A 23,592-nucleotide genomic window follows, 5' to 3' on the forward strand; every position below is an offset into this window, starting at 1 on the left:
TTATCAAAACAAGGAAAATGGAGAAAAGCTCAACATCAGGAATTATCAGGCTCATCTAACCTACAAAACGCTTTCACCTCACCCAAGTTAACTACCGTCAGCAAAAAGACTACAAACAATAAATGCTGAAGGGCTTTTAGAGAACTCTGTTCCCTCTAGCTGCTGATGAGATGTGTAGTTGTAACAGCCGATAAGGAGAATAGAAAGGAGCTGCGTTTCAAATTAAAAATTGAGCCACCATTCCAGCCAGAACACCCACAGCTGAGCCTCTCACCTGAGAAGACCAGAGTCGAGAAGACACAGGCTGCAAGAGCTGCACTCCACGAATTTTCACAGTAGCCAAGACACCGAAGCAACCAAAATGTCCATCAACAGATGAATGGATAAGCAGAGCGGGTCCATGTACACAGTGGAATATTAGCCATGGAAAACAATGAAACACTGCTCTTTGAGGCACCATAGATGAGCCTAGAGATAATCACAGAACATGAGGTAAGTCGGAAAGCAAAAGGCATCTCGTATGACATCACTGATAGGCGTTATCTAACAGCTGACCCAAAGGAACATATTTGTACAAAGAAAGACACTCACAGGCTTAGAAAACAAACTAAGCTTATGTAAAATGAAAGGTGGGGGGGAATGGATAAATGAAGATTAGTGTCACCGTATGTGTACAAATACATATATCCAACAGACCGACCATATAGCAAGGGAGGTCACCAGAACACTCTGCAATAATTTACATGGGAAGACGATCTGTACAAGAATATATATATATATATATATATATATATATATATATATATATATACACACATATATATATATACATATATATATATATATATATATATATATATATAAAACATACAAATGAACCAGATTGTGTACACCAAGGAGAAACAATATTCTAATCATTACCCCGATTAAAAGAATTAAAAGAGCGAACAAGAAGTAATGTGACATAAACTTCCGGGTTTTTTTCCTGGCACATTCCGTTCTAATTGACAACCTGGGAAGAGGACTTCCAGAAGGGCTCTGCTGCCCTAGAAACCAGGTGTGGGAATGGAGCAATGCTGACGTCTTGTGGCCGTTTCCCACAGCAGCAGCTTTAAAGTCAGTGCTAATGGTCACTCAATATTCACACACATTGCAGGCTTGTCAATGACACCTGCCCTCCAAAAAAAAAAGAAAATCCTGGGGTCGAAAATCGACCAAAAAATTCAAAAGAGGGCAACCTTCCAAGAAGACAATTTCAAGAGGTTTATTGTACTTACAGTTTTTTTCTGTTTTTGTTTAACAGAATTAAAAAAGGCGTGGAAAAATGCTGAATATTAGGAATTATTAAAGACATGGAAATACACGTTACAAAAACCTATCGGGTCACACCACTCAGAATGGCCATCAGCCAAAATTCTGCAAACAATAAATGCTGAAGGGCTGGTAAAGAAATGCGTACCCTCGGTTCTAAGTGAGACGCGGTAAGAGCCACTAATGAAAACACAATGGAGTTGCCTGGAAAGGGTAAACATTGAGCTACCGTTCAATCAAGCATACCCACGGCTGGGTCTATCACCTGAGAGGATGAGAATCAAAAAGACACAGGCTGGCCATCCTGCACTGCAGCAACATGTACCGTAGGCAAGGCTTGGACGAAACCAAAATGTCCATCCACAGAACAATGCACCAAGAAGACGGGGTCCATGTACACAATGGAATAGTACTCCAAGGAAAAATATAAATTCGACTTTAAAAACAAATGTAAGTAAGGAGACATCAGCTTTGGGGGATTTCCCCAGACACATTGCACTGTAATTTAGAACCGAGGAACAGCACTGGCAGGAAGGTCTGTTTCACTAGTTACCAGAGTGGGGACGCAGAAATGCTGCCGCCCTCTGAACGTTACCTGCAACAGCAGCTTGCAAACCTGTGCTAATGGTCACTTCATATGCACAAGTAGTGGAGGGCTCTAAATGAAACCTGCCCTCAACATGTCTTGAGAGAGGTATTGGCCAAAATATTTCAAAATGTGACACATATTTCAAGAAAAGAATTTGATGAGGTAAGCTGTACACGCAGTTTGAAGAAAAAAAGGACAGCCCTAAAAGCTCAACTTCAAGGGTTTAGGAGACGCATGCAAGTCCAACCACAAAGACGTCTCAGCTCACACCAGTCAGAGGAACCATCGGCAACAAGACTACAAACGATAAATGCTGAAGGGCTTGTGGAGAGGGGCATACCCTCAACGTTAAGTGGGACTTAACCTGGTAAGAGCCACTAATGAGAACAGAACGGAGGTGCCTTTACAAGGTAAACATTGGGCGACGAGATGATCCAGCAGGCCCACTCCTGGCCCTATAAACTAAGAAGACACAATTCGAAAGACACGGGCAGGCAAATCTGCACTGCAGCAGTATTACAACAGCCAAGACATGGAAGCAACCGAAAAGCCCATCACCAGATGACTGGACAAAGAAGAACTGGGACATGTACAGATGGAATATTGGCCAAGGAAAAACATGAAACAATGGCATGCGCAGCACCACAGGTGAGGCTAGAGTTAATCACGGAACTTGCAGTAAGTCAGAAAGCAAAAGACACATGTCCTATGATATGACTTGTAGGTGTTACCTACAAATTGATATCACTGAAGATATTTCCACAGAAAAACACAGTCACAGATTCAATAGACAGACTTGTGGTTCACCAATGGAAAGGTGTGAGGGATGTATACATTAGGAGATCGGGTTTAACGGAGCTATACAAACACAGGTGAAAGGTATAATCACCAAAGACCTACGGAATACCAAGGGAAGAGTACTCAACATTGTGTCATAAGCTCCACGGGAGGAGGATCCAAAGAAGAATAGATATATGTTCCTGTGTAAACGAGCCACATCTTTCACACCCACAACAAGCAAAACATTGTCATCAAACTTGCTGTGATAAAAAAGAAAAATTAAATTAAAAAACCAACAAGAAGTAGTGAGACACAAGCTTAAGGGGCTTTTTCCTGGCACATTCCATTCTAATTTACAACCTAGAATACGACTTCCATGGAGGCTCTGTTGCCCTAGTAACCAGATTTGGTAAAGGATACCTGCTGCCGCCTTGTGGCCGTTTCTCAAAACAGCAGCTTTAAACCCAGTGCTAAGGGTCACTTGATATTCAAAATAATTGCAGGCCTGTACAGGGCACCTGCCCTCAAAAACAATTCTTGGGTCGTAAATCGAGGAGAAAAACTCAAAAGACATGCACATTTCAAAACGACAATTTCAAGAGGCATATTTTGCGCACATTTTGTCTTCTCTCTCTTTCTTTCTCTTGTGATAAATAAAAGGGCATGGAAAAATGCTCAACATCAGGAATTAATAAAGCCATGCCAATCCAGTCGACAAAAACGTTCACCCACAGCCGTCAGAATGATCATCAGCCACAAAGTCTACAAAGAATAAATGCTGAAGGTGTTTCAGAGAACTCTGTGCCCTCTAGCTGCTGCTGGGATGTAAGCTGGTAACAGCTAGTAGTGAGAACACAATGGAGGTGCGTTTAAAGGGAAAAATGGAGCTAACATGTCATCGGGTAGGCCCACTGATGGGCCTATCTCCTGAGTAGACCAAAATCAAAAAGGCACAGGCTGGTCATCCCGCACTGCAGCAACATGTACCATAGCCAAGACTTGGAAGACACCAAAATGTCCATCAACAGAACAATGCACCAAGAGGAAGGGGCCCACGTACACAATGGAATATTAGCCACGGAAAAGCATGGAACAGTGCCGCTGGCACCACCATAGAAGGATCTAGAGATAATCACCCAAAAGGAAGTACGAAAGAAACCGAAATATAGATATCCTATGACATCACTTATAGTTGTTCCTTAAAGATGGATACCCATGAAGTCATTTCCAAGAGAAGGCCGTGCATAGATTCAGAAAACCAACTATGTTTAACCAAATGGAAAGGTGTAAGGAATGTATGAATTTGGATATGGGCGTTTACAGACATGTACTGATACATATGAAATATATAATCACAAAATACCTAAGGAATACCAAGAGAGGTCGACTCAACACTCTGTAATAACCTACACGGGAAAGGATCCAAAGATGAATAGATCGATACATACATATAATGAACCAGATGCTGTACCCCTAGAACACACACCACATTTTTATCAAATTTGCTGTGATCATAAGTAACAATGAAATTGTAAAAAACGCAGAAGAAGTAAGGAGATATAAGCTCTTGGGGGTTTGCCCTGGAACACTGCACTCTGATTTGCAGCCTACCAACACAATTTCCAGGAAGGCTCTGTTGCAGAAAAACGCATAGTTGGAAATGGAGAAATGCTGCCGCCTTGTGGCCGTTTCCCGCAAGAGCGGCTTTAAACGCATAGCTATGGGTCACTTAACATTCACAAGGACTCAGGGCTCTAAAAGACACCTGCCCTCAAAAAATGTCCTGAGCTAGGCAATGGCCCAAAAAATTCAAAGCAGGCAAATGTGTCAAAGGGAGAGTATGAAGAGGGAAGTTTGACTCACTCTTTATCAAAACAAGGAAAATGGAGAAAAGCTCAACATCAGGAATTATCAGGCTCATCTAACCTACAAAACGCTTTCACCTCACCCAAGTTAACTACCGTCAGCAAAAAGACTACAAACAATAAATGCTGAAGGGCTTTTAGAGAACTCTGTTCCCTCTAGCTGCTGATGAGATGTGTAGTTGTAACAGCCGATAAGGAGAATAGAAAGGAGCTGCGTTTCAAATTAAAAATTGAGCCACCATTCCAGCCAGAACACCCACAGCTGAGCCTCTCACCTGAGAAGACCAGAGTCGAGAAGACACAGGCTGCAAGAGCTGCACTCCACGAATTTTCACAGTAGCCAAGACACCGAAGCAACCAAAATGTCCATCAACAGATGAATGGATAAGCAGAGCGGGTCCATGTACACAGTGGAATATTAGCCATGGAAAACAATGAAACACTGCTCTTTGAGGCACCATAGATGAGCCTAGAGATAATCACAGAACATGAGGTAAGTCGGAAAGCAAAAGGCATCTCGTATGACATCACTGATAGGCGTTATCTAACAGCTGACCCAAAGGAACATATTTGTACAAAGAAAGACACTCACAGGCTTAGAAAACAAACTAAGCTTATGTAAAATGAAAGGTGGGGGGGAATGGATAAATGAAGATTAGTGTCACCGTATGTGTACAAATACATATATCCAACAGACCGACCATATAGCAAGGGAGGTCACCAGAACACTCTGCAATAATTTACATGGGAAGACGATCTGTACAAGAATATATATATATATATATATATATATATACACACATATATATATATACATATATATATATATATATATATATATATATAAAACATACAAATGAACCAGATTGTGTACACCAAGGAGAAACAATATTCTAATCATTACCCCGATTAAAAGAATTAAAAGAGCGAACAAGAAGTAATGTGACATAAACTTCCGGGTTTTTTTCCTGGCACATTCCGTTCTAATTGACAACCTGGGAAGAGGACTTCCAGAAGGGCTCTGCTGCCCTAGAAACCAGGTGTGGGAATGGAGCAATGCTGACGTCTTGTGGCCGTTTCCCACAGCAGCAGCTTTAAAGTCAGTGCTAATGGTCACTCAATATTCACACACATTGCAGGCTTGTCAATGACACCTGCCCTCCAAAAAAAAAAGAAAATCCTGGGGTCGAAAATCGACCAAAAAATTCAAAAGAGGGCAACCTTCCAAGAAGACAATTTCAAGAGGTTTATTGTACTTACAGTTTTTTTCTGTTTTTGTTTAACAGAATTAAAAAAGGCGTGGAAAAATGCTGAATATTAGGAATTATTAAAGACATGGAAATACACGTTACAAAAACCTATCGGGTCACACCACTCAGAATGGCCATCAGCCAAAATTCTGCAAACAATAAATGCTGAAGGGCTGGTAAAGAAATGCGTACCCTCGGTTCTAAGTGAGACGCGGTAAGAGCCACTAATGAAAACACAATGGAGTTGCCTGGAAAGGGTAAACATTGAGCTACCGTTCAATCAAGCATACCCACGGCTGGGTCTATCACCTGAGAGGATGAGAATCAAAAAGACACAGGCTGGCCATCCTGCACTGCAGCAACATGTACCGTAGGCAAGGCTTGGACGAAACCAAAATGTCCATCCACAGAACAATGCACCAAGAAGACGGGGTCCATGTACACAATGGAATAGTACTCCAAGGAAAAATATAAATTCGACTTTAAAAACAAATGTAAGTAAGGAGACATCAGCTTTTGGGGATTTCCCCAGACACATTGCACTGTAATTTAGAACCGAGGAACAGCACTGGCAGGAAGGTCTGTTTCACTAGTTACCAGAGTGGGGACGCAGAAATGCTGCCGCCCTCTGAACGTTACCTGCAACAGCAGCTTGCAAACCTGTGCTAATGGTCACTTCATATGCACAAGTAGTGGAGGGCTCTAAATGAAACCTGCCCTCAACATGTCTTGAGAGAGGTATTGGCCAAAATATTTCAAAATGTGACACATATTTCAAGAAAAGAATTTGATGAGGTAAGCTGTACACGCAGTTTGAAGAAAAAAAGGACAGCCCTAAAAGCTCAACTTCAAGGGTTTAGGAGACGCATGCAAGTCCAACCACAAAGACGTCTCAGCTCACACCAGTCAGAGGAACCATCGGCAACAAGACTACAAACGATAAATGCTGAAGGGCTTGTGGAGAGGGGCATACCCTCAACGTTAAGTGGGACTTAACCTGGTAAGAGCCACTAATGAGAACAGAACGGAGGTGCCTTTACAAGGTAAACATTGGGCGACGAGATGATCCAGCAGGCCCACTCCTGGCCCTATAAACTAAGAAGACACAATTCGAAAGACACGGGCAGGCAAATCTGCACTGCAGCAGTATTACAACAGCCAAGACATGGAAGCAACCGAAAAGCCCATCACCAGATGACTGGACAAAGAAGAACTGGGACATGTACAGATGGAATATTGGCCAAGGAAAAACATGAAACAATGGCATGCGCAGCACCACAGGTGAGGCTAGAGTTAATCACGGAACTTGCAGTAAGTCAGAAAGCAAAAGACACATGTCCTATGATATGACTTGTAGGTGTTACCTACAAATTGATATCACTGAAGATATTTCCACAGAAAAACACAGTCACAGATTCAATAGACAGACTTGTGGTTCACCAATGGAAAGGTGTGAGGGATGTATACATTAGGAGATCGGGTTTAACGGAGCTATACAAACACAGGTGAAAGGTATAATCACCAAAGACCTACGGAATACCAAGGGAAGAGTACTCAACATTGTGTCATAAGCTCCACGGGAGGAGGATCCAAAGAAGAATAGATATATGTTCCTGTGTAAAAGAGCCACATCTTTCACACCCACAACAAGCAAAACATTGTCATCAAACTTGCTGTGATAAAAAAGAAAAATTAAATTAAAAAACCAACAAGAAGTAGTGAGACACAAGCTTAAGGGGCTTTTTCCTGGCACATTCCATTCTAATTTACAACCTAGAATACGACTTCCATGGAGGCTCTGTTGCCCTAGTAACCAGATTTGGTAAAGGATACCTGCTGCCGCCTTGTGGCCGTTTCTCAAAACAGCAGCTTTAAACCCAGTGCTAAGGGTCACTTGATATTCAAAATAATTGCAGGCCTGTACAGGGCACCTGCCCTCAAAAACAATTCTTGGGTCGTAAATCGAGGAGAAAAACTCAAAAGACATGCACATTTCAAAACGACAATTTCAAGAGGCATATTTTGCGCACATTTTGTCTTCTCTCTCTTTCTTTCTCTTGTGATAAATAAAAGGGCATGGAAAAATGCTCAACATCAGGAATTAATAAAGCCATGCCAATCCAGTCGACAAAAACGTTCACCCACAGCCGTCAGAATGATCATCAGCCACAAAGTCTACAAAGAATAAATGCTGAAGGTGTTTCAGAGAACTCTGTGCCCTCTAGCTGCTGCTGGGATGTAAGCTGGTAACAGCTAGTAGTGAGAACACAATGGAGGTGCGTTTAAAGGTAAAAATGGAGCTAACATGTCATCGGGTAGGCCCACTGATGGGCCTATCTCCTGAGTAGACCAAAATCAAAAAGGCACAGGCTGGTCATCCCGCACTGCAGCAACATGTACCATAGCCAAGACTTGGAAGACACCAAAATGTCCATCAACAGAACAATGCACCAAGAGGAAGGGGCCCACGTACACAATGGAATATTAGCCACGGAAAAGCATGGAACAGTGCCGCTGGCACCACCATAGAAGGATCTAGAGATAATCACCCAAAAGGAAGTACGAAAGAAACCGAAATATAGATATCCTATGACATCACTTATAGTTGTTCCTTAAAAATGGATACCCATGAAGTCATTTCCAAGAGAAGGCCGTGCATAGATTCAGAAAACCAACTATGTTTAACCAAATGGAAAGGTGTAAGGAATGTATGAATTTGGATATGGGCGTTTACAGACATGTACTGATACATATGAAATATATAATCACAAAATACCTAAGGAATACCAAGAGAGGTCGACTCAACACTCTGTAATAACCTACACGGGAAAGGATCCAAAGATGAATAGATCGATACATACATATAATGAACCAGATGCTGTACCCCTAGAACACACACCACATTTTTATCAAATTTGCTGTGATCATAAGTAACAATGAAATTGTAAAAAACGCAGAAGAAGTAAGGAGATATAAGCTCTTGGGGGTTTGCCCTGGAACACTGCACTCTGATTTGCAGCCTACCAACACAATTTCCAGGAAGGCTCTGTTGCAGAAAAACGCATAGTTGGAAATGGAGAAATGCTGCCGCCTTGTGGCCGTTTCCCGCAAGAGCGGCTTTAAACGCATAGCTATGGGTCACTTAACATTCACAAGGACTCAGGGCTCTAAAAGACACCTGCCCTCAAAAAATGTCCTGAGCTAGGCAATGGCCCAAAAAATTCAAAGCAGGCAAATGTGTCAAAGGGAGAGTATGAAGAGGGAAGTTTGACTCACTCTTTATCAAAACAAGGAAAATGGAGAAAAGCTCAACATCAGGAATTATCAGGCTCATCTAACCTACAAAACGCTTTCACCTCACCCAAGTTAACTACCGTCAGCAAAAAGACTACAAACAATAAATGCTGAAGGGCTTTTAGAGAACTCTGTTCCCTCTAGCTGCTGATGAGATGTGTAGTTGTAACAGCCGATAAGGAGAATAGAAAGGAGCTGCGTTTCAAATTAAAAATTGAGCCACCATTCCAGCCAGAACACCCACAGCTGAGCCTCTCACCTGAGAAGACCAGAGTCGAGAAGACACAGGCTGCAAGAGCTGCACTCCACGAATTTTCACAGTAGCCAAGACACCGAAGCAACCAAAATGTCCATCAACAGATGAATGGATAAGCAGAGCGGGTCCATGTACACAGTGGAATATTAGCCATGGAAAACAATGAAACACTGCTCTTTGAGGCACCATAGATGAGCCTAGAGATAATCACAGAACATGAGGTAAGTCGGAAAGCAAAAGACATCTCGTATGACATCACTGATAGGCGTTATCTAACAGCTGACCCAAAGGAACATATTTGTACAAAGAAAGACACTCACAGGCTTAGAAAACAAACTAAGCTTATGTAAAATGAAAGGTGGGGGGGAATGGATAAATGAAGATTAGTGTCACCGTATGTGTACAAATACATATATCCAACAGACCGACCATATAGCAAGGGAGGTCACCAGAACACTCTGCAATAATTTACATGGGAAGACGATCTGTACAAGAATATATATATATATATATATATATATATATATATATATATACACACATATATATATATACATATATATATATATATATATATATATATATAAAACATACAAATGAACCAGATTGTGTACACCAAGGAGAAACAATATTCTAATCATTACCCCGATTAAAAGAATTAAAAGAGCGAACAAGAAGTAATGTGACATAAACTTCCGGGTTTTTTTCCTGGCACATTCCGTTCTAATTGACAACCTGGGAAGAGGACTTCCAGAAGGGCTCTGCTGCCCTAGAAACCAGGTGTGGGAATGGAGCAATGCTGACGTCTTGTGGCCGTTTCCCACAGCAGCAGCTTTAAAGTCAGTGCTAATGGTCACTCAATATTCACACACATTGCAGGCTTGTCAATGACACCTGCCCTCCAAAAAAAAAAGAAAATCCTGGGGTCGAAAATCGACCAAAAAATTCAAAAGAGGGCAACCTTCCAAGAAGACAATTTCAAGAGGTTTATTGTACTTACAGTTTTTTTCTGTTTTTGTTTAACAGAATTAAAAAAGGCGTGGAAAAATGCTGAATATTAGGAATTATTAAAGACATGGAAATACACGTTACAAAAACCTATCGGGTCACACCACTCAGAATGGCCATCAGCCAAAATTCTGCAAACAATAAATGCTGAAGGGCTGGTAAAGAAATGCGTACCCTCGGTTCTAAGTGAGACGCGGTAAGAGCCACTAATGAAAACACAATGGAGTTGCCTGGAAAGGGTAAACATTGAGCTACCGTTCAATCAAGCATACCCACGGCTGGGTCTATCACCTGAGAGGATGAGAATCAAAAAGACACAGGCTGGCCATCCTGCACTGCAGCAACATGTACCGTAGGCAAGGCTTGGACGAAACCAAAATGTCCATCCACAGAACAATGCACCAAGAAGACGGGGTCCATGTACACAATGGAATAGTACTCCAAGGAAAAATATAAATTCGACTTTAAAAACAAATGTAAGTAAGGAGACATCAGCTTTTGGGGATTTCCCCAGACACATTGCACTGTAATTTAGAACCGAGGAACAGCACTGGCAGGAAGGTCTGTTTCACTAGTTACCAGAGTGGGGACGCAGAAATGCTGCCGCCCTCTGAACGTTACCTGCAACAGCAGCTTGCAAACCTGTGCTAATGGTCACTTCATATGCACAAGTAGTGGAGGGCTCTAAATGAAACCTGCCCTCAACATGTCTTGAGAGAGGTATTGGCCAAAATATTTCAAAATGTGACACATATTTCAAGAAAAGAATTTGATGAGGTAAGCTGTACACGCAGTTTGAAGAAAAAAAGGACAGCCCTAAAAGCTCAACTTCAAGGGTTTAGGAGACGCATGCAAGTCCAACCACAAAGACGTCTCAGCTCACACCAGTCAGAGGAACCATCGGCAACAAGACTACAAACGATAAATGCTGAAGGGCTTGTGGAGAGGGGCATACCCTCAACGTTAAGTGGGACTTAACCTGGTAAGAGCCACTAATGAGAACAGAACGGAGGTGCCTTTACAAGGTAAACATTGGGCGACGAGATGATCCAGCAGGCCCACTCCTGGCCCTATAAACTAAGAAGACACAATTCGAAAGACACGGGCAGGCAAATCTGCACTGCAGCAGTATTACAACAGCCAAGACATGGAAGCAACCGAAAAGCCCATCACCAGATGACTGGACAAAGAAGAACTGGGACATGTACAGATGGAATATTGGCCAAGGAAAAACATGAAACAATGGCATGCGCAGCACCACAGGTGAGGCTAGAGTTAATCACGGAACTTGCAGTAAGTCAGAAAGCAAAAGACACATGTCCTATGATATGACTTGTAGGTGTTACCTACAAATTGATATCACTGAAGATATTTCCACAGAAAAACACAGTCACAGATTCAATAGACAGACTTGTGGTTCACCAATGGAAAGGTGTGAGGGATGTATACATTAGGAGATCGGGTTTAACGGAGCTATACAAACACAGGTGAAAGGTATAATCACCAAAGACCTACGGAATACCAAGGGAAGAGTACTCAACATTGTGTCATAAGCTCCACGGGAGGAGGATCCAAAGAAGAATAGATATATGTTCCTGTGTAAACGAGCCACATCTTTCACACCCACAACAAGCAAAACATTGTCATCAAACTTGCTGTGATAAAAAAGAAAAATTAAATTAAAAAACCAACAAGAAGTAGTGAGACACAAGCTTAAGGGGCTTTTTCCTGGCACATTCCATTCTAATTTACAACCTAGAATACGACTTCCATGGAGGCTCTGTTGCCCTAGTAACCAGATTTGGTAAAGGATACCTGCTGCCGCCTTGTGGCCGTTTCTCAAAACAGCAGCTTTAAACCCAGTGCTAAGGGTCACTTGATATTCAAAATAATTGCAGGCCTGTACAGGGCACCTGCCCTCAAAAACAATTCTTGGGTCGTAAATCGAGGAGAAAAACTCAAAAGACATGCACATTTCAAAACGACAATTTCAAGAGGCATATTTTGCGCACATTTTGTCTTCTCTCTCTTTCTTTCTCTTGTGATAAATAAAAGGGCATGGAAAAATGCTCAACATCAGGAATTAATAAAGCCATGCCAATCCAGTCGACAAAAACGTTCACCCACAGCCGTCAGAATGATCATCAGCCACAAAGTCTACAAAGAATAAATGCTGAAGGTGTTTCAGAGAACTCTGTGCCCTCTAGCTGCTGCTGGGATGTAAGCTGGTAACAGCTAGTAGTGAGAACACAATGGAGGTGCGTTTAAAGGTAAAAATGGAGCTAACATGTCATCGGGTAGGCCCACTGATGGGCCTATCTCCTGAGTAGACCAAAATCAAAAAGGCACAGGCTGGTCATCCCGCACTGCAGCAACATGTACCATAGCCAAGACTTGGAAGACACCAAAATGTCCATCAACAGAACAATGCACCAAGAGGAAGGGGCCCACGTACACAATGGAATATTAGCCACGGAAAAGCATGGAACAGTGCCGCTGGCACCACCATAGAAGGATCTAGAGATAATCACCCAAAAGGAAGTACGAAAGAAACCGAAATATAGATATCCTATGACATCACTTATAGTTGTTCCTTAAAGATGGATACCCATGAAGTCATTTCCAAGAGAAGGCCGTGCATAGATTCAGAAAACCAACTATGTTTAACCAAATGGAAAGGTGTAAGGAATGTATGAATTTGGATATGGGCGTTTACAGACATGTACTGATACATATGAAATATATAATCACAAAATACCTAAGGAATACCAAGAGAGGTCGACTCAACACTCTGTAATAACCTACACGGGAAAGGATCCAAAGATGAATAGATCGATACATACATATAATGAACCAGATGCTGTACCCCTAGAACACACACCACATTTTTATCAAATTTGCTGTGATCATAAGTAACAATGAAATTGTAAAAAACGCAGAAGAAGTAAGGAGATATAAGCTCTTGGGGGTTTGCCCTGGAACACTGCACTCTGATTTGCAGCCTACCAACACAATTTCCAGGAAGGCTCTGTTGCAGAAAAACGCATAGTTGGAAATGGAGAAATGCTGCCGCCTTGTGGCCGTTTCCCGCAAGAGCGGCTTTAAACGCATAGCTATGGGTCACTTAACATTCACAAGGACTCAGGGCTCTAAAAGACACCTGCCCTCAAAAAATGTCCTGAGCTAGGCAATGGCCCAAAAAATTCAAAGCAGGCAAATGTGTCAAAGGGAGAGTATGAAGAGGGAAGTTTGACTCACTCTTTATCAAAACAAGGAAAATGGAGAAAAGCTCAACATCAGGAATTATCAGGCTCATCTAACCTACAAAACGCTTTCACCTCACCCAAGTTAACTACCGTCAGCAAAAAGACTACAAACAATAAATGCTGAAGGGCTTTTAGAGAACTCTGTTCCCTCTAGCTGCTGATGAGATGTGTAGTTGTAACAGCCGATAAGGAGAATAGAAAGGAGCTGCGTTTCAAATTAAAAATTGAGCCACCATTCCAGCCAGAACACCCACAGCTGAGCCTCTCACCTGAGAAGACCAGAGTCGAGAAGACACAGGCTGCAAGAGCTGCACTCCACGAATTTTCACAGTAGCCAAGACACCGAAGCAACCAAAATGTCCATCAACAGATGAATGGATAAGCAGAGCGGGTCCATGTACACAGTGGAATATTAGCCATGGAAAACAATGAAACACTGCTCTTTGAGGCACCATAGATGAGCCTAGAGATAATCACAGAACATGAGGTAAGTCGGAAAGCAAAAGACATCTCGTATGACATCACTGATAGGCGTTATCTAACAGCTGACCCAAAGGAACATATTTGTACAAAGAAAGACACTCACAGGCTTAGAAAACAAACTAAGCTTATGTAAAATGAAAGGTGGGGGGGAATGGATAAATGAAGATTAGTGTCACCGTATGTGTACAAATACATATATCCAACAGACCGACCATATAGCAAGGGAGGTCACCAGAACACTCTGCAATAATTTACATGGGAAGACGATCTGTACAAGAATATATATATATATATATATATATATATATATATATATATATATACACACATATATATATATACATATATATATATATATATATATATATATATATATATATAAAACATACAAATGAACCAGATTGTGTACACCAAGGAGAAACAATATTCTAATCATTACCCCGATTAAAAGAATTAAAAGAGCGAACAAGAAGTAATGTGACATAAACTTCCGGGTTTTTTTCCTGGCACATTCCGTTCTAATTGACAACCTGGGAAGAGGACTTCCAGAAGGGCTCTGCTGCCCTAGAAACCAGGTGTGGGAATGGAGCAATGCTGACGTCTTGTGGCCGTTTCCCACAGCAGCAGCTTTAAAGTCAGTGCTAATGGTCACTCAATATTCACACACATTGCAGGCTTGTCAATGACACCTGCCCTCCAAAAAAAAAAGAAAATCCTGGGGTCGAAAATCGACCAAAAAATTCAAAAGAGGGCAACCTTCCAAGAAGACAATTTCAAGAGGTTTATTGTACTTACAGTTTTTTTCTGTTTTTGTTTAACAGAATTAAAAAAGGCGTGGAAAAATGCTGAATATTAGGAATTATTAAAGACATGGAAATACACGTTACAAAAACCTATCGGGTCACACCACTCAGAATGGCCATCAGCCAAAATTCTGCAAACAATAAATGCTGAAGGGCTGGTAAAGAAATGCGTACCCTCGGTTCTAAGTGAGACGCGGTAAGAGCCACTAATGAAAACACAATGGAGTTGCCTGGAAAGGGTAAACATTGAGCTACCGTTCAATCAAGCATACCCACGGCTGGGTCTATCACCTGAGAGGATGAGAATCAAAAAGACACAGGCTGGCCATCCTGCACTGCAGCAACATGTACCGTAGGCAAGGCTTGGACGAAACCAAAATGTCCATCCACAGAACAATGCACCAAGAAGACGGGGTCCATGTACACAATGGAATAGTACTCCAAGGAAAAATATAAATTCGACTTTAAAAACAAATGTAAGTAAGGAGACATCAGCTTTTGGGGATTTCCCCAGACACATTGCACTGTAATTTAGAACCGAGGAACAGCACTGGCAGGAAGGTCTGTTTCACTAGTTACCAGAGTGGGGACGCAGAAATGCTGCCGCCCTCTGAACGTTACCTGCAACAGCAGCTTGCAAACCTGTGCTAATGGTCACTTCATATGCACAAGTAGTGGAGGGCTCTAAATGAAACCTGCCCTCAACATGTCTTGAGAGAGGTATTGGCCAAAATATTTCAAAATGTGACACATATTTCAAGAAAAGAATTTGATGAGGTAAGCTGTACACGCAGTTTGAAGAAAAAAAGGACAGCCCTAAAAGCTCAACTTCAAGGGTTTAGGAGACGCATGCAAGTCCAACCACAAAGACGTCTCAGCTCACACCAGTCAGAGGAACCATCGGCAACAAGACTACAAACGATAAATGCTGAAGGGCTTGTGGAGAGGGGCATACCCTCAACGTTAAGTGGGACTTAACCTGGTAAGAGCCACTAATGAGAACAGAACGGAGGTGCCTTTACAAGGTAAACATTGGGCGACGAGATGATCCAGCAGGCCCACTCCTGGCCCTATAAACTAAGAAGACACAATTCGAAAGACACGGGCAGGCAAATCTGCACTGCAGCAGTATTACAACAGCCAAGACATGGAAGCAACCGAAAAGCCCATCACCAGATGACTGGACAAAGAAGAACTGGGACATGTACAGATGGAATATTGGCCAAGGAAAAACATGAAACAATGGCATGCGCAGCACCACAGGTGAGGCTAGAGTTAATCACGGAACTTGCAGTAAGTCAGAAAGCAAAAGACACATGTCCTATGATATGACTTGTAGGTGTTACCTACAAATTGATATCACTGAAGATATTTCCACAGAAAAACACAGTCACAGATTCAATAGACAGACTTGTGGTTCACCAATGGAAAGGTGTGAGGGATGTATACATTAGGAGATCGGGTTTAACGGAGCTATACAAACACAGGTGAAAGGTATAATCACCAAAGACCTACGGAATACCAAGGGAAGAGTACTCAACATTGTGTCATAAGCTCCACGGGAGGAGGATCCAAAGAAGAATAGATATATGTTCCTGTGTAAACGAGCCACATCTTTCACACCCACAACAAGCAAAACATTGTCATCAAACTTGCTGTGATAAAAAAGAAAAATTAAATTAAAAAACCAACAAGAAGTAGTGAGACACAAGCTTAAGGGGCTTTTTCCTGGCACATTCCATTCTAATTTACAACCTAGAATACGACTTCCATGGAGGCTCTGTTGCCCTAGTAACCAGATTTGGTAAAGGATACCTGCTGCCGCCTTGTGGCCGTTTCTCAAAACAGCAGCTTTAAACCCAGTGCTAAGGGTCACTTGATATTCAAAATAATTGCAGGCCTGTACAGGGCACCTGCCCTCAAAAACAATTCTTGGGTCGTAAATCGAGGAGAAAAACTCAAAAGACATGCACATTTCAAAACGACAATTTCAAGAGGCATATTTTGCGCACATTTTGTCTTCTCTCTCTTTCTTTCTCTTGTGATAAATAAAAGGGCATGGAAAAATGCTCAACATCAGGAATTAATAAAGCCATGCCAATCCAGTCGACAAAAACGTTCACCCACAGCCGTCAGAATGATCATCAGCCACAAAGTCTACAAAGAATAAATGCTGAAGGTGTTTCAGAGAACTCTGTGCCCTCTAGCTGCTGCTGGGATGTAAGCTGGTAACAGCTAGTAGTGAGAACACAATGGAGGTGCGTTTAAAGGTAAAAATGGAGCTAACATGTCATCGGGTAGGCCCACTGATGGGCCTATCTCCTGAGTAGACCAAAATCAAAAAGGCACAGGCTGGTCATCCCGCACTGCAGCAACATGTACCATAGCCAAGACTTGGAAGACACCAAAATGTCCATCAACAGAACAATGCACCAAGAGGAAGGGGCCCACGTACACAATGGAATATTAGCCACGGAAAAGCATGGAACAGTGCCGCTGGCACCACCATAGAAGGATCTAGAGATAATCACCCAAAAGGAAGTACGAAAGAAACCGAAATATAGATATCCTATGACATCACTTATAGTTGTTCCTTAAAGATGGATACCCATGAAGTCATTTCCAAGAGAAGGCCGTGCATAGATTCAGAAAACCAACTATGTTTAACCAAATGGAAAGGTGTAAGGAATGTATGAATTTGGATATGGGCGTTTACAGACATGTACTGATACATATGAAATATATAATCACAAAATACCTAAGGAATACCAAGAGAGGTCGACTCAACACTCTGTAATAACCTACACGGGAAAGGATCCAAAGATGAATAGATCGATACATACATATAATGAACCAGATGCTGTACCCCTAGAACACACACCACATTTTTATCAAATTTGCTGTGATCATAAGTAACAATGAAATTGTAAAAAACGCAGAAGAAGTAAGGAGATATAAGCTCTTGGGGGTTTGCCCTGGAACACTGCACTCTGATTTGCAGCCTACCAACACAATTTCCAGGAAGGCTCTGTTGCAGAAAAACGCATAGTTGGAAATGGAGAAATGCTGCCGCCTTGTGGCCGTTTCCCGCAAGAGCGGCTTTAAACGCATAGCTATGGGTCACTTAACATTCACAAGGACTCAGGGCTCTAAAAGACACCTGCCCTCAAAAAATGTCCTGAGCTAGGCAATGGCCCAAAAAATTCAAAGCAGGCAAATGTGTCAAAGGGAGAGTATGAAGAGGGAAGTTTGACTCACTCTTTATCAAAACAAGGAAAATGGAGAAAAGCTCAACATCAGGAATTATCAGGCTCATCTAACCTACAAAACGCTTTCACCTCACCCAAGTTAACTACCGTCAGCAAAAAGACTACAAACAATAAATGCTGAAGGGCTTTTAGAGAACTCTGTTCCCTCTAGCTGCTGATGAGATGTGTAGTTGTAACAGCCGATAAGGAGAATAGAAAGGAGCTGCGTTTCAAATTAAAAATTGAGCCACCATTCCAGCCAGAACACCCACAGCTGAGCCTCTCACCTGAGAAGACCAGAGTCGAGAAGACACAGGCTGCAAGAGCTGCACTCCACGAATTTTCACAGTAGCCAAGACACCGAAGCAACCAAAATGTCCATCAACAGATGAATGGATAAGCAGAGCGGGTCCATGTACACAGTGGAATATTAGCCATGGAAAACAATGAAACACTGCTCTTTGAGGCACCATAGATGAGCCTAGAGATAATCACAGAACATGAGGTAAGTCGGAAAGCAAAAGACATCTCGTATGACATCACTGATAGGCGTTATCTAACAGCTGACCCAAAGGAACATATTTGTACAAAGAAAGACACTCACAGGCTTAGAAAACAAACTAAGCTTATGTAAAATGAAAGGTGGGGGGGAATGGATAAATGAAGATTAGTGTCACCGTATGTGTACAAATACATATATCCAACAGACCGACCATATAGCAAGGGAGGTCACCAGAACACTCTGCAATAATTTACATGGGAAGACGATCTGTACAAGAATATATATATATATATATATATATATATATATATATATATATACACACATATATATATATACATATATATATATATATATATATATATATATATATATATATATATAAAACATACAAATGAACCAGATTGTGTACACCAAGGAGAAACAATATTCTAATCATTACCCCGATTAAAAGAATTAAAAGAGCGAACAAGAAGTAATGTGACATAAACTTCCGGGTTTTTTTCCTGGCACATTCCGTTCTAATTGACAACCTGGGAAGAGGACTTCCAGAAGGGCTCTGCTGCCCTAGAAACCAGGTGTGGGAATGGAGCAATGCTGACGTCTTGTGGCCGTTTCCCACAGCAGCAGCTTTAAAGTCAGTGCTAATGGTCACTCAATATTCACACACATTGCAGGCTTGTCAATGACACCTGCCCTCCAAAAAAAAAAGAAAATCCTGGGGTCGAAAATCGACCAAAAAATTCAAAAGAGGGCAACCTTCCAAGAAGACAATTTCAAGAGGTTTATTGTACTTACAGTTTTTTTCTGTTTTTGTTTAACAGAATTAAAAAAGGCGTGGAAAAATGCTGAATATTAGGAATTATTAAAGACATGGAAATACACGTTACAAAAACCTATCGGGTCACACCACTCAGAATGGCCATCAGCCAAAATTCTGCAAACAATAAATGCTGAAGGGCTGGTAAAGAAATGCGTACCCTCGGTTCTAAGTGAGACGCGGTAAGAGCCACTAATGAAAACACAATGGAGTTGCCTGGAAAGGGTAAACATTGAGCTACCCTTCAATCAAGCATACCCACGGCTGGGTCTATCACCTGAGAGGATGAGAATCAAAAAGACACAGGCTGGCCATCCTGCACTGCAGCAACATGTACCGTAGGCAAGGCTTGGACGAAACCAAAATGTCCATCCACAGAACAATGCACCAAGAAGACGGGGTCCATGTACACAATGGAATAGTACTCCAAGGAAAAATATAAATTCGACTTTAAAAACAAATGTAAGTAAGGAGACATCAGCTTTTGGGGATTTCCCCAGACACATTGCACTGTAATTTAGAACCGAGGAACAGCACTGGCAGGAAGGTCTGTTTCACTAGTTACCAGAGTGGGGACGCAGAAATGCTGCCGCCCTCTGAACGTTACCTGCAACAGCAGCTTGCAAACCTGTGCTAATGGTCACTTCATATGCACAAGTAGTGGAGGGCTCTAAATGAAACCTGCCCTCAACATGTCTTGAGAGAGGTATTGGCCAAAATATTTCAAAATGTGACACATATTTCAAGAAAAGAATTTGATGAGGTAAGCTGTACACGCAGTTTGAAGAAAAAAAGGACAGCCCTAAAAGCTCAACTTCAAGGGTTTAGGAGACGCATGCAAGTCCAACCACAAAGACGTCTCAGCTCACACCAGTCAGAGGAACCATCGGCAACAAGACTACAAACGATAAATGCTGAAGGGCTTGTGGAGAGGGGCATACCCTCAACGTTAAGTGGGACTTAACCTGGTAAGAGCCACTAATGAGAACAGAACGGAGGTGCCTTTACAAGGTAAACATTGGGCGACGAGATGATCCAGCAGGCCCACTCCTGGCCCTATAAACTAAGAAGACACAATTCGAAAGACACGGGCAGGCAAATCTGCACTGCAGCAGTATTACAACAGCCAAGACATGGAAGCAACCGAAAAGCCCATCACCAGATGACTGGACAAAGAAGAACTGGGACATGTACAGATGGAATATTGGCCAAGGAAAAACATGAAACAATGGCATGCGCAGCACCACAGGTGAGGCTAGAGTTAATCACGGAACTTGCAGTAAGTCAGAAAGCAAAAGACACATGTCCTATGATATGACTTGTAGGTGTTACCTACAAATTGATATCACTGAAGATATTTCCACAGAAAAACACAGTCACAGATTCAATAGACAGACTTGTGGTTCACCAATGGAAAGGTGTGAGGGATGTATACATTAGGAGATCGGGTTTAACGGAGCTATACAAACACAGGTGAAAGGTATAATCACCAAAGACCTACGGAATACCAAGGGAAGAGTACTCAACATTGTGTCATAAGCTCCACGGGAGGAGGATCCAAAGAAGAATAGATATATGTTCCTGTGTAAACGAGCCACATCTTTCACACCCACAACAAGCAAAACATTGTCATCAAACTTGCTGTGATAAAAAAGAAAAATTAAATTAAAAAACCAACAAGAAGTAGTGAGACACAAGCTTAAGGGGCTTTTTCCTGGCACATTCCATTCTAATTTACAACCTAGAATACGACTTCCATGGAGGCTCTGTTGCCCTAGTAACCAGATTTGGTAAAGGATACCTGCTGCCGCCTTGTGGCCGTTTCTCAAAACAGCAGCTTTAAACCCAGTGCTAAGGGTCACTTGATATTCAAAATAATTGCAGGCCTGTACAGGGCACCTGCCCTCAAAAACAATTCTTGGGTCGTAAATCGAGGAGAAAAACTCAAAAGACATGCACATTTCAAAACGACAATTTCAAGAGGCATATTTTGCGCACATTTTGTCTTCTCTCTCTTTCTTTCTCTTGTGATAAATAAAAGGGCATGGAAAAATGCTCAACATCAGGAATTAATAAAGCCATGCCAATCCAGTCGACAAAAACGTTCACCCACAGCCGTCAGAATGATCATCAGCCACAAAGTCTACAAAGAATAAATGCTGAAGGTGTTTCAGAGAACTCTGTGCCCTCTAGCTGCTGCTGGGATGTAAGCTGGTAACAGCTAGTAGTGAGAACACAATGGAGGTGCGTTTAAAGGTAAAAATGGAGCTAACATGTCATCGGGTAGGCCCACTGATGGGCCTATCTCCTGAGTAGACCAAAATCAAAAAGGCACAGGCTGGTCATCCCGCACTGCAGCAACATGTACCATAGCCAAGACTTGGAAGACACCAAAATGTCCATCAACAGAACAATGCACCAAGAGGAAGGGGCCCACGTACACAATGGAATATTAGCCACGGAAAAGCATGGAACAGTGCCGCTGGCACCACCATAGAAGGATCTAGAGATAATCACCCAAAAGGAAGTACGAAAGAAACCGAAATATAGATATCCTATGACATCACTTATAGTTGTTCCTTAAAGATGGATACCCATGAAGTCATTTCCAAGAGAAGGCCGTGCATAGATTCAGAAAACCAACTATGTTTAACCAAATGGAAAGGTGTAAGGAATGTATGAATTTGGATATGGGCGTTTACAGACATGTACTGATACATATGAAATATATAATCACAAAATACCTAAGGAATACCAAGAGAGGTCGACTCAACACTCTGTAATAACCTACACGGGAAAGGATCCAAAGATGAATAGATCGATACATACATATAATGAACCAGATGCTGTACCCCTAGAACACACACCACATTTTTATCAAATTTGCTGTGATCATAAGTAACAATGAAATTGTAAAAAACGCAGAAGAAGTAAGGAGATATAAGCTCTTGGGGGTTTGCCCTGGAACACTGCACTCTGATTTGCAGCCTACCAACACAATTTCCAGGAAGGCTCTGTTGCAGAAAAACGCATAGTTGGAAATGGAGAAATGCTGCCGCCTTGTGGCCGTTTCCCGCAAGAGCGGCTTTAAACGCATAGCTATGGGTCACTTAACATTCACAAGGACTCAGGGCTCTAAAAGACACCTGCCCTCAAAAAATGTCCTGAGCTAGGCAATGGCCCAAAAAATTCAAAGCAGGCAAATGTGTCAAAGGGAGAGTATGAAGAGGGAAGTTTGACTCACTCTTTATCAAAACAAGGAAAATGGAGAAAAGCTCAACATCAGGAATTATCAGGCTCATCTAACCTACAAAACGCTTTCACCTCACCCAAGTTAACTACCGTCAGCAAAAAGACTACAAACAATAAATGCTGAAGGGCTTTTAGAGAACTCTGTTCCCTCTAGCTGCTGATGAGATGTGTAGTTGTAACAGCCGATAAGGAGAATAGAAAGGAGCTGCGTTTCAAATTAAAAATTGAGCCACCATTCCAGCCAGAACACCCACAGCTGAGCCTCTCACCTGAGAAGACCAGAGTCGAGAAGACACAGGCTGCAAGAGCTGCACTCCACGAATTTTCACAGTAGCCAAGACACCGAAGCAACCAAAATGTCCATCAACAGATGAATGGATAAGCAGAGCGGGTCCATGTACACAGTGGAATATTAGCCATGGAAAACAATGAAACACTGCTCTTTGAGGCACCATAGATGAGCCTAGAGATAATCACAGAACATGAGGTAAGTCGGAAAGCAAAAGACATCTCGTATGACATCACTGATAGGCGTTATCTAACAGCTGACCCAAAGGAACATATTTGTACAAAGAAAGACACTCACAGGCTTAGAAAACAAACTAAGCTTATGTAAAATGAAAGGTGGGGGGGAATGGATAAATGAAGATTAGTGTCACCGTATGTGTACAAATACATATATCCAACAGACCGACCATATAGCAAGGGAGGTCACCAGAACACTCTGCAATAATTTACATGGGAAGACGATCTGTACAAGAATATATATATATATATATATATATATATATATATATATATATACACACATATATATATATACATATATATATATATATATATATATATATATATATATATATAT

Source organism: Kogia breviceps, chromosome 9 (genome assembly GCF_026419965.1).
Source record: "Kogia breviceps isolate mKogBre1 chromosome 9, mKogBre1 haplotype 1, whole genome shotgun sequence".
In the NCBI taxonomy this organism is placed as follows: domain Eukaryota; kingdom Metazoa; phylum Chordata; class Mammalia; order Artiodactyla; family Physeteridae; genus Kogia; species Kogia breviceps.